Raw genomic sequence first — 14,391 nt, 5'->3', positions numbered from 1 at the left:
ATTGAAAGCAGCTGTGCATTAGATCAAAGAACAGATGGTAATTGGTTCTTTCTAAGATCAGCTTGCTTTGTTAGATTTAATTACTAAATTCCCTGATGCAAAGAGTGAATTCCAAATGAATGAGGCATTAGTCAATAGTAGGAGAAAAAAAAGTGACAATTGTTACCCCTCTTCCAGATCATGACTAGACTGCAGCCCTGTACTTCACAAAAACAGTCTTCTATTTATTGTCTAAGCAAATTTAGAGCACGTCAAACTGTTGTAAATCAAAGCTTTATTAGTCATAAATAAATAAAAACATCTTCATAATATTCCAATGACTCCAATAGATCTAGAGAATCAGTGCTGTGTGCGGGTCAGGACTCCTTTTTCTGTCAAATGTACTGTGACAAACATGATTGTGAAACTACACGTTATAATAAATGTTGATTTGAATGTTGATTCATATTTGTATGATGATAACAGTAGAACAGGTTTGTCTACTTGGAGCCTGCTGCTAGTGGCTGTTTTCTTTTAGCTGTTAGTACATTGTTGTTGTTCTTGAGGCTGGCCAGTGAGGCAGCGTAGTCCACTAGTTTTCCAACACTCCACTTGGAACAGAAGAACATGGGCAGGCTGGAGTCTTTGCCCTCTTTGGGAAGAAAGACATTGAAATAGGTCCTCTCTGTCTGGAAAACAAAATTAATAAGATGTAGACTTATATTTAAAATATAATACAAATCAAACCCCCCCAAAAGACCCTGATTCTTTAAACTAGGGGAGTTCATGCCCCCCCCCCCCTCATCCAAGATGGCGTAGCAGTCAGATGTCCATTGTCCTCGTCTTGTCCCGTGTATATATATTTTTCTTCGCATATCTTTTTTATATATACATTATTTTCTTCTTAAAAACTCAACTTCAAAACACTCTCCTGCAACCCACCTCACCAAATGTGGTGCGGATCTGTTTTTTTCTTCCTCAAAAGTATTATTCACCTCGTATCCGAAATCTACAACAGAAGCTAACAAGCTAACCAGAAGTTAGCCAGCTCACAAGCTAACGTTAGTAGCTAACGTTAATAGTTCAGCTAACCACAGCTAGCGCTCATCAGCTATCCTTTAGCTCGGAAAACTATTGCCAGTTTTGTACAACGCGACTCAGACCAGAGCATACCAGACCTTTTTTCTCTCCATATCCCCTGGACATTTACACCTGGATCTTGCAGCTAACTAGCTGCTATCCGAGTGACTACCGGCTAACATCAATTCCGGAGCAAACACCAATTATCCCGGAGCTAGCCAGCTGAAGAGTGCCATCAGCCACTCCTGGGCTACAATCACCTATCCGGACCCGTTTTACTGCCGATGCGGAGCCCCACCGGGCCTTCACGACTGGGATACCGACGTTATCTGCCCGAGGGAGTATTTCAACCGGCCCCTCCATCGCGACGTAACCTGAACGTCCATATACTAACTGCGGCCCGCTAATCGTTAGCTGTCTTGAGCATATCGGCTGCTATCTGAACAGGTCTATCGAACAATCTTCTTAGGCCACTATAACTATTTTGACAACTGGATTGGTCCCCTCTACCACACGGAACCCCACTAATCTACCGACGGAATTGCACGGCGTGGCTAAAAACAGACCTCCATCTTCTGCTAGCTTGCGACCCATGACTAGCTGTCTGAGTCACGAAGCTAGCACCAGTTAGCAAACACAATTCTACAACTCACAACCTCTCTTTCACCACCGCCATCCGGCTTGGATTCTCTGTCGACACGACCACGTCTGGTCTGCAGACAAATACCCCATCCGCTGTGCCCTCAACCGGCCTCCGTCTGAGCAGACCCCCTCCGTCTGAGCAGACCACCCCCCCGGGCTACTAACTTTAAACGCCGCGGGCTAGCTTAGTGGAGGCCTCACTACTTCATCTACGGCTGGCCCCTGGACACTATGATCACTTGGCTACATAGCTTATGCCTGCTTGACTGTCCATTAATTCACGGTACTCCATTCTGTTTATTTGTGTTTTATCTGTCGGCTCTGTGCCTTAACTCAGGATCTGTGTGTAGTTAATCCGACCCTCTCTGCCCAGTCGTCGCCATTTTTACCTTCTGTTGCTGTGTTAGCCGACTAGCTGCTGTTATCTGACCTGCTGTTTTAGCTAGCTCTCCCAATCATGACCTGCAATCACTTTATGCCTTATTGTATGTCTCTCTCAAATATCAATATGCCTTGCATACTGTTGTTCAGGCTAGTTATCATTGTTTTGGTTTGCAATGGACCCCGTAGTTCCACTCTCCGTACCTCTGATACCTCCTTTGTCCCACCCCCACACATGCGGTGACCTCACCCATTGAGACCAGCATGTCCAGAGATACAACCTCTCTTATCATCACCCAGTGCCTGGGCTTGCCTCCGCTGTACCCGTGCCCCATCATATCCTGGTCTGCACATTATGCCCAGAATCTATTCTACCACGCCCATAAATCTGCTCCTTTTATTCCTTGTCCCCAACGCTCTAGGCGACCAGTTTTGATAGCCTTTAGCCGCACCCTCATCCTACTGCTCCTCTGTTCCTCGGGTGATGTGGAGGTAAACCCAGGCCCTGCATGTCCCCAGTCACCCTCATTTGTTGACTTCTGTGATCGAAAAAGCCTTGGCCTCATGCATGTCAACATCAGAAGCCTCCTGCCTAAGTTTGCCTTACTCACCGCTTTAGCACACTCTGCCAACCCTGATGTCCTTGCCGTGTCTGAATCCTGGCTTAGGAAGGCCACCAAAAACTCTGAGATTTCCATACCCAACTATAACACTTTCCGTCAAGATAGAACTGCCAAAGGGGGAGGAGTTGCAATCTACTGCAGAGATAGCCTGCAAAGTTCTGTCATACTTTCCAAGTCTATGCCCAAACAGTTTGAACTTCTAATTTTAAAAATTAATCTCTCCAGAAATAAGTCTCTCACTGTTGCCGCCTGCTACCGACCCCCCTCAGCTCCCAGCTGTGCCCTGGACACCATCTGTGAATTGATCGCTCCCCATCTAGCTTCAGAGTTTGTTCTGTTAGGTGACCTAAACTGGGATATGCTTAACACCCCGGCAGTCCTACAATCTAAGCTTGATGCCCTCAATCTCACACAAATCATCAAGGAACCCACCAGGTACAACCCCAAATCCGTAAACATGGGCACCCTAATAGACATTATCCTGACCAACTTGCCCTCCAAATACACCTCTGCTGTCTTCAATCAAGATCTCAGCGATCACTGCCTCATTGCCTGTATCCGCCACGGGTCCACGGTCAAACGACCACCCCTCATCACTGTCAAACGCTCCCTGAAACACTTCTGCGAGCAGGCCTTTCTAATCGACCTGGCCCGGGTACCCTGGAAGGATATTGACCTCATCCCGTCAGTTGAGGATGCCTGGTCATTCTTTAAAAGTTACTTCCTCACCATATTAGACAAGCATGCTCCGTTCAAAAAATGCAGAACCAAGAACAGATATAGCCCTTGGTTCACTCCAGACCTGACTGCCCTCGACCAGCACAAAAACATCCTGTGGCGAACTGCGATAGCATCGAAGAGCCCCCGTGATATGCAACTGTTCAGGGAAGTCAGGAACCAATACACGCAGTCAGTCAGGAAAGCAAAGGCCAGCTTTTTCAAGCAGAAATTTGCATCCTGTAGCTCTAACTCCAAAAAGTTCTGGGATACTGTAAAGTCCATGGAAAACAAGAGCACCTCCTCCCAGCTGCCCACTGCACTGAGGCTAGATAACACGGTCACCACTGATAAGTCCGTGATAATCGAAAACTTCAACAAACATTTCTCAATGGCTGGCCATGCCTTCCTCCTGGCGACTCCAACCTTGGCCAGCAGCCCCGCCCGGCCCGCTGCTACTCGCCCAAGCGTCCCCAGCTTCTCCTTTACCCATATCCAGATAGCAGATGTTCTGAAAGAGCTGGAAAACCTGGACCCATACAAATCAGCTGGGCTTGACAATCTGGACCCCCTATTTCTGAAACTGTCCGCCGCCATTGTCGCACCCCCTATTACTAGCCTGTTCAACCTCTCCTTCGTATCATCTGAGATCCCCAAGGATTGGAAAGCTGCCGCTGTCATTCCCCTCTTCAAAGGGGGAGACACCCTGGACCCAAACTGTTACAGACCTATATCCATCCTGCCCTGCCTAGCTAAGGTCTTCGAAAGCCAAGTCAACAAACAGATCACTGACCATCTCGAATCCCACCGTACCTTCTCCGCTGTGCAATCCGGTTTCCGAGCCGGTCACGGGGCACCTCAACCACGCTCAAGGTACTAAACGATATCATAACCGCCATCGATAAAAGACATTACTGTGCAGCCGTCTTCATCGACCTGGCCAAGGCTTTCGACTCTGTCAATCACCATATTCTTATCGGCAGACTCAATAGCCTCGGTTTTTCTAATGACTGCCTTGCCTGGTTCACCAACTACTTTGCAGACAGAGTTCAGTGTGTCAAATCGGAGGGCATGTTGTCCGGTCCTCTGGCAGTCTCTATGGGGGTACCACAGGGTTCAATTCTCGGGCCGACTCTTTTCTCTGTATACATCAATGATGTTGCTCTTGCTGCGGGCGATTCCCTGATCCACCTCTACGCAGACGACACCATTCTGTATACTTCCGGCCCTTCCCTGGACATTGTGCTATCTAACCTCCAAATGAGCTTCAATGCCATACAACACTCCTTCCGTGGCCTCCAACTGCTCTTAAATGCTAGTAAAACCAAATGCATGCTTTTCAACCGTTCGCTGCCTGCACCCGCACGCCCGACTAGCATCACCACCCTGGACGGTTCCGACCTAGAATATGTGGACATCTATAAGTACCTAGGTGTCTGGCTAGACTGCAAACTCTCCTTCCAGACTCATATCAAACATCTCCAATCCAAAATCAAATCTAGAGTCGGCTTTCTATTCCGGAACAAAGCCTCATTCACTCACGCCGCCAAACTTACCCTAGTAAAACTGACTATCCTACCGATCCTCGACTTCGGCGATGTCATCTACAAAATAGCTTCCAATACTCTACTTAGCAAACTGGATGCAGTTTATCACAGTGCCATCCGTTTTGTTACTAAAGCACCTTATACGACCCACCACTGCAACCTGTATGCCCTAGTCGGCTGGCCCTCGCTACATGTTCGTCGTCAGACCCACTGGCTCCAGGTCATCTACAAGGCTATGCTAGGTAAAGTGCCGCCTTATCTCAGTTCACTGGTCACGATGGCTACACCCACCCGTAGCACGCGCTCCAGCAGGTGTATCTCACTGATCATCCCTAAAGCCAAAACCTCATTTGGACGCCTTTCCTTCCAGTTCTCTGCTGCCTGCGACTGGAACGAATTGCAAAAATCTCTGAAGTTGGAGACTTTTATCTCCCTCAACAACTTTAAAAATCTGCTATCCGAGCAGCTAACCGATCGCTGCAGCTGTACATAGTCCATCTGTAAACTACCCACCCAATTTACCTACCTCACCCCCATACTGCTTTTATTTATTTACTTTTCTGCTCTTTTGCACACCAGTATCTCTTCTTGCACATGATCATCTGATGATTTATCACTCCAGTGTTAATCTGCTAAATTGTAATTATTCGATTTATTGCCTACCTCATGCCTTTTGCACACATTGTATATAGATTCTCTTTTTCCTACCATGTTATTGACTTGTTTATTGTTTACTCCATGTGTAACTCTGTGTTGTTGTCTGTTCACACTGCTATGCTTTATCTTGGCCAGGTCGCAGTTGCAAATGAGAACTTGTTCTCAACTAGCCTACCTGGTTAAATAAAGGTGAAATAAAAAAATAACAAAAAAATTCTGAAAATAAATTTTTGTCCCCCCTAGTTTTATCATTGTAAATTGATGCAAAACGAGGCTACGCTGTGCTTTAGGACCATGTGGACGCCTCCAAGCGGTCGGGTAGGCTGTTTGGAGTGTTTATCCAACTGAGGAAAAAAAAATAATGATAGCTATGTCCCCCCCACTTCGAATAACAAAGTTGCACCCCTGCTTTATACTGTATATAATGTATATTTAACACAATTGTCTGGAAAGCCTCAGTGTAGAATGGCATACAGTAATAGTAGCTGCTGTTGTTAACAGCAAAGGAAAAAATAGCATGAGGCATTATCTTGTTGGGTCATTACATTTTATTTCACAACCCCAATTTATGAACAACTCCATCACAGTTCATGTCTACACCCTCAGACATACTTGATGTTCCGCATATGGCACCCTATTACTATATAGTTCACAACTTTTGAACAGAGACCTTTTTGCTCTGGTCAAGGTCCAGCCAATCAGAATGAGTTTTTCCCTAGAAAAGGTCTTTGTTACAGACAGAAATACTCCTCAGTTTCATCAGCTGCCCGGTTGGTGTGTCTCACACGATCCCGAAAGGGGAAGAAGCTGGACGTGGATGTCCTGGGATGGCGTGGTTACACGTAGTCTGCGTATGTGAGGCCGGTTGGAAGTACTGCCAAATTCTCTAAAACGACATTGGAGGTGGCTTATGGTAGAGAAAGGAACATTCAATTCTCTGACCACAGCTCTGGTGGACATTCTTGCAGTCAGACTGAAAAGAAAGCTCTGCTGTTGGGACAGCTTTATGTAGTGCCTAACTGTTTAAAGAATACATTCATTGCCTTATAACGGTGACAAACGGTACTCACAATGTTGTATTGTGTTGTGTAATGGCTTTGTTGGCATGCATCAAAACTTTGTAAAAGTTTTTACCCCACCACAATGTAATTTTCCACGTTAAAAATGTGATCCAGTGGCCTAATGGATAAGGCATCAGCTTCCGGAGCTGGGGATTGTGGGTTCAAGTCCCACCTGGGTCTATTGAAAGCAGTTGTGCATTAGATCAAAGAACAGATGGTAATTGGTTCTTTCTAAGATCAGCTTGCTTTGTTAGATTTAATTACTAAATTCCCTGATGCAAAGAGTGAATTCCAAATGAATGAGGCATTAGTCAATAGTAGGAGAAAAAAAAGTGACAATTGTTACCCCTCTTCCAGATCATGACTAGACTGCAGCCCTGTACTTCACAAAAACAGTCTTCTATTTATTGTCTAAGCAAATTTAGAGCACGTCAAACTGTTGTAAATCAAAGCTTTATTAGTCATAAATAAATAAAAACATCTTCATAATATTCCAATGACTCCAATAGATCTAGAGAATCAGTGCTGTGTGCGAGTCAGGACTCCTTTTTCTGTCAAATGTACTGTGACAAACATGATTGTGAAACTACACGTTATAATAAATGTTGATTTGAATGTTGATTCATATTTGTATGATGATAACAGTAGAACAGGTTTGTCTACTTGGAGCCTGCTGCTAGTGGCTGTTTTCTTTTAGCTGTTAGTACATTGTTGTTGTTCTTGAGGCTGGCCAGTGAGGCAGCGTAGTCCACTAGTTTTCCAACACTCCACTTGGAACAGAAGAACATGGGCAGGCTGGAGTCTTTGCCCTCTTTGGGAAGGAAGACATTGAAATAGGTCCTCTCTGTCTGGAAAACAAATTAATAAGATGTAGACTTATATTTAAAATATAATAAAAATCAAAACCCCCCAAAAGACCCTGATTATTTAAACTAGGGGAGTTCATGTCTCCCCCCCTCATTCTGAAATAAATTTTTTGTCCCCCCTAGTTTTATCATTGGAAATTGATGCAAAACGAGGCTACGCTGTGCTTTAGGACCATGTGGACGCCTCCAAGCGGTCGGGTAGGCTGTTTGGAGTGTTTAACCAACTGAGGAAAAAACAATAATGATAGCTATGTCCCCCCCACTTCGAATAACAAAGTTGCACCCCTGCTTTATACTGTATATAATGTATATTTAACACAATTATCTGGAAAGCCTCAGTGTAGAATGGCATACAGTAATAGTAGCTGCTGTTGTTAACAGCAAAAGAAAAAACAGCATGAGGCATTATCTTGTTGGGTCATTACATTTTATATCACAACCCCAATTTATGAACAACTCCATCACAGTTCATGTCTACACCCTCAGACATACTTGATCTTCCCCATATGGCACCCTATTACTATATTGTTCACAACTTTTGAACAAAAACCTTTTTGCACTGGTCAAGGTCCAGCCAATCAGAATGAGTTTTTCCCAACAAAAGGTCTTTATTACAGACAGAAATACTTCTCAGTTTCATCAGCTGCCCGGTTGGTGTGTCTCACACGATCCCGAAAGGGGAAGAAGCTGGACGTGGATGTCCTGGGATGGCGTGGTTACACGTAGTCTGCGTATGTGAGGCCGGTTGGAAGTACTGCCAAATTCTCTAAAACGACATTGGAGTTGGCTTATGGTAGAGAAAGGAACATTCAATTCTCTGACCACAGCTCTGGTGGACATTCTTGCAGTCAGACTGTAAAGAAAGCTCTGCTGTTGGGAAAGCTTTGTGTAGTGCCTAACTGTTTAAAGAATACATTCATTGCCTTATAACGGTGACAAACGGTACTCACAATGTTGTATTGTGTTGTGTAATGGCTTTGTTGGCATGCATCAAAACTTTGTAAAAGTTTTTACCCCACCACCATGTAATTTTCCCCGGTAAAAATGTGATCCAGTGGCCTAATGGATAAGGCATCAGCCTCCGGAGCTGGGGATTGTGGGTTCAAGTCCCACCTGGGTCTATTGAAAGCAGCTGTGCATTAGATCAAAGAAAAGATGGTAATTGGTTCTTTCTAAGATCAGCTTGCTTTGTTAGATTTAATTACTAAATTCCCTGATGCAAAGAGTGAATTCCAAATGAATGAGGCATTAGTCAATAGTAGGAGAAAAAAAAGTGACAATTGTTACCCCTCTTCCAGATCATGACTAGACTGCAGCCCTGTACTTCACAAAAACAGTCTTCTATTTATTGTCTAAGCAAATTTAGAGCACGTCAAACTGTTGTAAATCAAAGCTTTATTAGTCATAAATAAATAAAAACATCTTCATAATATTCCAATGACTCCAATAGATCTAGAGAATCAGTGCTGTGTGCGAGTCAGGACTCCTTTTTCTGTCAAATGTACTGTGACAAACATGATTGTGAAACTACACGTTATAATAAATGTTGATTTGAATGTTGATTCATATTTGTATGATGATAACAGTAGAACAGGTTTGTCTACTTGGAGCCTGCTGCTAGTGGCTGTTTTCTTTTAGCTGTTAGTACATTGTTGTTGTTCTTGAGGCTGGCCAGTGAGGCAGCGTAGTCCACTAGTTTTCCAACACTCCACTTGGAACAGAAGAACATGGGCAGGCTGGAGTCTTTGCCCTCTTTGGGAAGGAAGACATTGAAATAGGTCCTCTCTGTCTGGAAAACAAATTAATAAGATGTAGACTTATATTTAAAATATAATAAAAATCAAAACCCCCCAAAAGACCCTGATTATTTAAACTAGGGGAGTTCATGTCTCCCCCCCTCATTCTGAAATAAATTTTTTGTCCCCCCTAGTTTTATCATTGGAAATTGATGCAAAACGAGGCTACGCTGTGCTTTAGGACCATGTGAACGCCTCCAAGCGGTCGGGTAGGCTGTTTGGAGTGTTTAACCAACTGAGGAAAAAACAATAATGATAGCTATGTCCCCCCCACTTCGAATAACAAAGTTGCACCCCTGCTTTATACTGTATATAATGTATATTTAACACAATTATCTGGAAAGCCTCAGTGTAGAATGGCATACAGTAATAGTAGCTGCTGTTGTTAACAGCAAAAGAAAAAACAGCATGAGGCATTATCTTGTTGGGTCATTACATTTTATATCACAACCCCAATTTATGAACAACTCCATCACAGTTCATGTCTACACCCTCAGACATACTTGATCTTCCCCATATGGCACCCTATTACTATATTGTTCACAACTTTTGAACAAAAACCTTTTTGCACTGGTCAAGGTCCAGCCAATCAGAATGAGTTTTTCCCAACAAAAGGTCTTTATTACAGACAGAAATACTTCTCAGTTTCATCAGCTGCCCGGTTGGTGTGTCTCACACGATCCCGAAAGGGGAAGAAGCTGGACGTGGATGTCCTGGGATGGCGTGGTTACACGTAGTCTGCGTATGTGAGGCCGGTTGGAAGTACTGCCAAATTCTCTAAAACGACATTGGAGGTGGCTTATGGTAGAGAAAGGAACATTCAATTCTCTGACCACAGCTCTGGTGGACATTCTTGCAGTCAGACTGAAAAGAAAGCTCTGCTGTTGGGAAAGCTTTGTGTAGTGCCTAACTGTTTAAAGAATACATTCATTGCCTTATAACGGTGACAAACGGTACTCACAATGTTGTATTGTGTTGTGTAATGGCTTTGTTGGCATGCATCAAAACTTTGTAAAAGTTTTTACCCCACCACCATGTAATTTTCCCCGGTAAAAATGTGATCCAGTGGCCTAATGGATAAGGCATCAGCCTCCGGAGCTGGGGATTGTGGGTTCAAGTCCCACCTGGGTCTATTGAAAGCAGCTGTGCATTAGATCAAAGAAAAGATGGTAATTGGTTCTTTCTAAGATCAGCTTGCTTTGTTAGATTTAATTACTAAATTCCCAGATGCAAAGAGTGAATTCCAAATGAATGAGGCATTAGTCAATAGTAGGAGAAAAAAAAGTGACAATTGTTACCCCTCTTCCAGATCATGACTAGACTGCAGCCCTGTACTTCACAAAAACAGTCTTCTATTTATTGTCTAAGCAAATTTAGAGCACGTCAAACTGTTGTAAATCAAAGCTTTATTAGTCATAAATAAATAAAAACATCTTCATAATATTCCAATGACTCCAATAGATCTAGAGAATCAGTGCTGTGTGCGAGTCAGTACTCCTTTTTCTGTCAAATGTACTGTGACAAACATGATTGTGAAACTACACATTATAATAAATGTTGATTCATATTTGTATGATGATAACAGTAGAACAGGTTTGTCTACTTGGAGCCTGCTGCTAGTGGCTGTTTTCTTTTAGCTGTTAGTACATTGTTGTTGTTCTTGAGGCTGGCCAGTGAGGCAGCGTAGTCCACTAGTTTTCCAACACTCCACTTGGAACAGAAGAACATGGGCAGGCTGGAGTCTTTGCCCTCTTTGGGAAGGAAGACATTGAAATAGGTCCTCTCTGTCTGGAAAACAAATTAATAAGATGTAGACTTATATTTAAAATATAATAAAAATCAAACCCCCCCAAAAGACCCTGATTCTTTAAACTAGGGGAGTTCATGTCTCCCCCCCTCATTCTGAAATTACATTTTTTGTCCCCCCTAGTTTTATCATTGGAAATTGATGCAAAACGAGGCTACGCTGTGCTTTAGGACCATGTGGACGCCTCCAAGCGGTCGGGTAGGCTGTTTGGAGTGTTTAACCAACTGAGGAAAAAACAATAATGATAGCTATGTCCCCCCCACTTCGAATAACAAAGTTGCACCCCTGCTTTATACTGTATATAATGTATATTTAACACAATTATCTGGAAAGCCTCAGTGTAGAATGGCATACAGTAATAGTAGCTGCTGTTGTTAACAGCAAAAGAAAAAACAGCATGAGGCATTATCTTGTTGGGTCATTACATTTTATATCACAACCCCAATTTATGAACAACTCCATCACAGTTCATGTCTACACCCTCAGACATACTTGATCTTCCCCATATGGCACCCTATTACTATATTGTTCACAACTTTTGAACAAAAACCTTTTTGCACTGGTCAAGGTCCAGCCAATCAGAATGAGTTTTTCCCAACAAAAGGTCTTTATTACAGACAGAAATACTTCTCAGTTTCATCAGCTGCCCGGTTGGTGTGTCTCACACGATCCCGAAAGGGGAAGAAGCTGGACGTGGATGTCCTGGGATGGCGTGGTTACACGTAGTCTGCGTATGTGAGGCCGGTTGGAAGTACTGCCAAATTCTCTAAAACGACATTGGAGTTGGCTTATGGTAGAGAAAGGAACATTCAATTCTCTGACCACAGCTCTGGTGGACATTCTTGCAGTCAGACTGTAAAGAAAGCTCTGCTGTTGGGAAAGCTTTGTGTAGTGCCTAACTGTTTAAAGAATACATTCATTGCCTTATAACGGTGACAAACGGTACTCACAATGTTGTATTGTGTTGTGTAATGGCTTTGTTGGCATGCATCAAAACTTTGTAAAAGTTTTTACCCCACCACCATGTAATTTTCCCCGGTAAAAATGTGATCCAGTGGCCTAATGGATAAGGCATCAGCCTCCGGAGCTGGGGATTGTGGGTTCAAGTCCCACCTGGGTCTATTGAAAGCAGCTGTGCATTAGATCAAAGAAAAGATGGTAATTGGTTCTTTCTAAGATCAGCTTGCTTTGTTAGATTTAATTACTAAATTCCCTGATGCAAAGAGTGAATTCCAAATGAATGAGGCATTAGTCAATAGTAGGAGAAAAAAAAGTGACAATTGTTACCCCTCTTCCAGATCATGACTAGACTGCAGCCCTGTACTTCACAAAAACAGTCTTCTATTTATTGTCTAAGCAAATTTAGAGCACGTCAAACTGTTGTAAATCAAAGCTTTATTAGTCATAAATAAATAAAAACATCATAATATTCCAATGACTCCAATAGATCTAGAGAATCAGTGCTGTGTGCGAGTCAGGACTCCTTTTTCTGTCAAATGTACTGAGACAAACATGATTGTGAAACTACACGTTATAATAAATGTTGATTTGAATGTTGATTCATATTTGTATGATGATAACAGTAGAACAGGTTTGTCTACTTGGAGCCTGCTGCTAGTGGCTGTTTTCTTTTAGCTGTTAGTACATTGTTGTTGTTCTTGAGGCTGGCCAGTGAGGCAGCGTAGTCCACTAGTTTTCCAACACTCCACTTGGAACAGAAGAACATGGGCAGGCTGGAGTCTTTGCCCTCTTTGGGAAGGAAGACATTGAAATAGGTCCTCTCTGTCTGGAAAACAAATTAATAAGATGTAGACTTATATTTAAAATATAATAAAAATCAAAACCCCCCAAAAGACCCTGATTATTTAAACTAGGGGAGTTCATGTCTCCCCCCCTCATTCTGAAATAAAATTTTTGTCCCCCCTAGTTTTATCATTGGAAATTGATGCAAAACGAGGCTACGCTGTGCTTTAGGACCATGTGAACGCCTCCAAGCGGTCGGGTAGGCTGTTTGGAGTGTTTAACCAACTGAGGAAAAAACAATAATGATAGCTATGTCCCCCCCACTTCGAATAACAAAGTTGCACCCCTGCTTTATACCGTATATAATGTATATTTAACACAATTATCTGGAAAGCCTCAGTGTAGAATGGCATACAGTAATAGTAGCTGCTGTTGTTAACAGCAAAAGAAAAAACAGCATGAGGCATTATCTTGTTGGGTCATTACATTTTATATCACAACCCCAATTTATGAACAACTCCATCACAGTTCATGTCTACACCCTCAGACATACTTGATCTTCCCCATATGGCACCCTATTACTATATTGTTCACAACTTTTGAACAAAAACCTTTTTGCACTGGTCAAGGTCCAGCCAATCAGAATGAGTTTTTCCCAACAAAAGGTCTTTATTACAGACAGAAATACTTCTCAGTTTCATCAGCTGCCCGGTTGGTGTGTCTCACACGATCCCGAAAGGGGAAGAAGCTGGACGTGGATGTCCTGGGATGGCGTGGTTACACGTAGTCTGCGTATGTGAGGCCGGTTGGAAGTACTGCCAAATTCTCTAAAACGACATTGGAGGTGGCTTATGGTAGAGAAAGGAACATTCAATTCTCTGACCACAGCTCTGGTGGACATTCTTGCAGTCAGACTGAAAAGAAAGCTCTGCTGTTGGGAAAGCTTTGTGTAGTGCCTAACTGTTTAAAGAATACATTCATTGCCTTATAACGGTGACAAACGGTACTCACAATGTTGTATTGTGTTGTGTAATGGCTTTGTTGGCATGCATCAAAACTTTGTAAAAGTTTTTACCCCACCACCATGTAATTTTCCCCGGTAAAAATGTGATCCAGTGGCCTAATGGATAAGGCATCAGCCTCCGGAGCTGGGGATTGTGGGTTCAAGTCCCACCTGGGTCTATTGAAAGCAGCTGTGCATTAGATCAAAGAAAAGATGGTAATTGGTTCTTTCTAAGATCAGCTTGCTTTGTTAGATTTAATTACTAAATTCCCAGATGCAAAGAGTGAATTCCAAATGAATGAGGCATTAGTCAATAGTAGGAGAAAAAAAAGTGACAATTGTTACCCCTCTTCCAGATCATGACTAGACTGCAGCCCTGTACTTCACAAAAACAGTCTTCTATTTATTGTCTAAGCAAATTTAGAGCACGTCAAATTGTTGTAAATCAAAGCTTTATTAGTCATAAATAAATAAAAACATCATAATATT

The 14,391-nt window shown here is 42.9% G+C and overlaps 5 non-coding genes across 5 annotated transcripts; all 5 read left to right on the top strand.

Moving 5' to 3' along the window:
- The first annotated feature begins 6,794 nt into the window (after window positions 1-6,794).
- On the top strand, window positions 6,795-6,867 carry trnar-ccg (transfer RNA arginine (anticodon CCG)). Its single transcript has one exon. It is a non-coding gene; the product is annotated as a tRNA-Arg (tRNA).
- Window positions 6,868-8,601: 1,734 nt separating this feature from the next.
- On the top strand, window positions 8,602-8,674 carry trnar-ccg (transfer RNA arginine (anticodon CCG)). Its single transcript has one exon. It is a non-coding gene; the product is annotated as a tRNA-Arg (tRNA).
- A 1,734-nt stretch (window positions 8,675-10,408) lies between these two features.
- On the top strand, window positions 10,409-10,481 carry trnar-ccg (transfer RNA arginine (anticodon CCG)). The gene has a single exon. It is a non-coding gene; the product is annotated as a tRNA-Arg (tRNA).
- A 1,723-nt stretch (window positions 10,482-12,204) lies between these two features.
- On the top strand, window positions 12,205-12,277 carry trnar-ccg (transfer RNA arginine (anticodon CCG)). The gene has a single exon. It is a non-coding gene; the product is annotated as a tRNA-Arg (tRNA).
- A 1,731-nt stretch (window positions 12,278-14,008) lies between these two features.
- trnar-ccg (transfer RNA arginine (anticodon CCG)) lies at window positions 14,009-14,081 on the top strand. The gene has a single exon. It is a non-coding gene; the product is annotated as a tRNA-Arg (tRNA).
- The last annotated feature ends 310 nt before the right edge of the window (window positions 14,082-14,391 follow it).

This window comes from Salvelinus fontinalis, chromosome 25 (assembly GCF_029448725.1).
Source record: "Salvelinus fontinalis isolate EN_2023a chromosome 25, ASM2944872v1, whole genome shotgun sequence".
Classification (NCBI taxonomy): domain Eukaryota; kingdom Metazoa; phylum Chordata; class Actinopteri; order Salmoniformes; family Salmonidae; genus Salvelinus; species Salvelinus fontinalis.
Note: the sequence above shows the minus strand (reverse complement) of the source record. Positions and strands in the feature narration are given on the sequence as shown.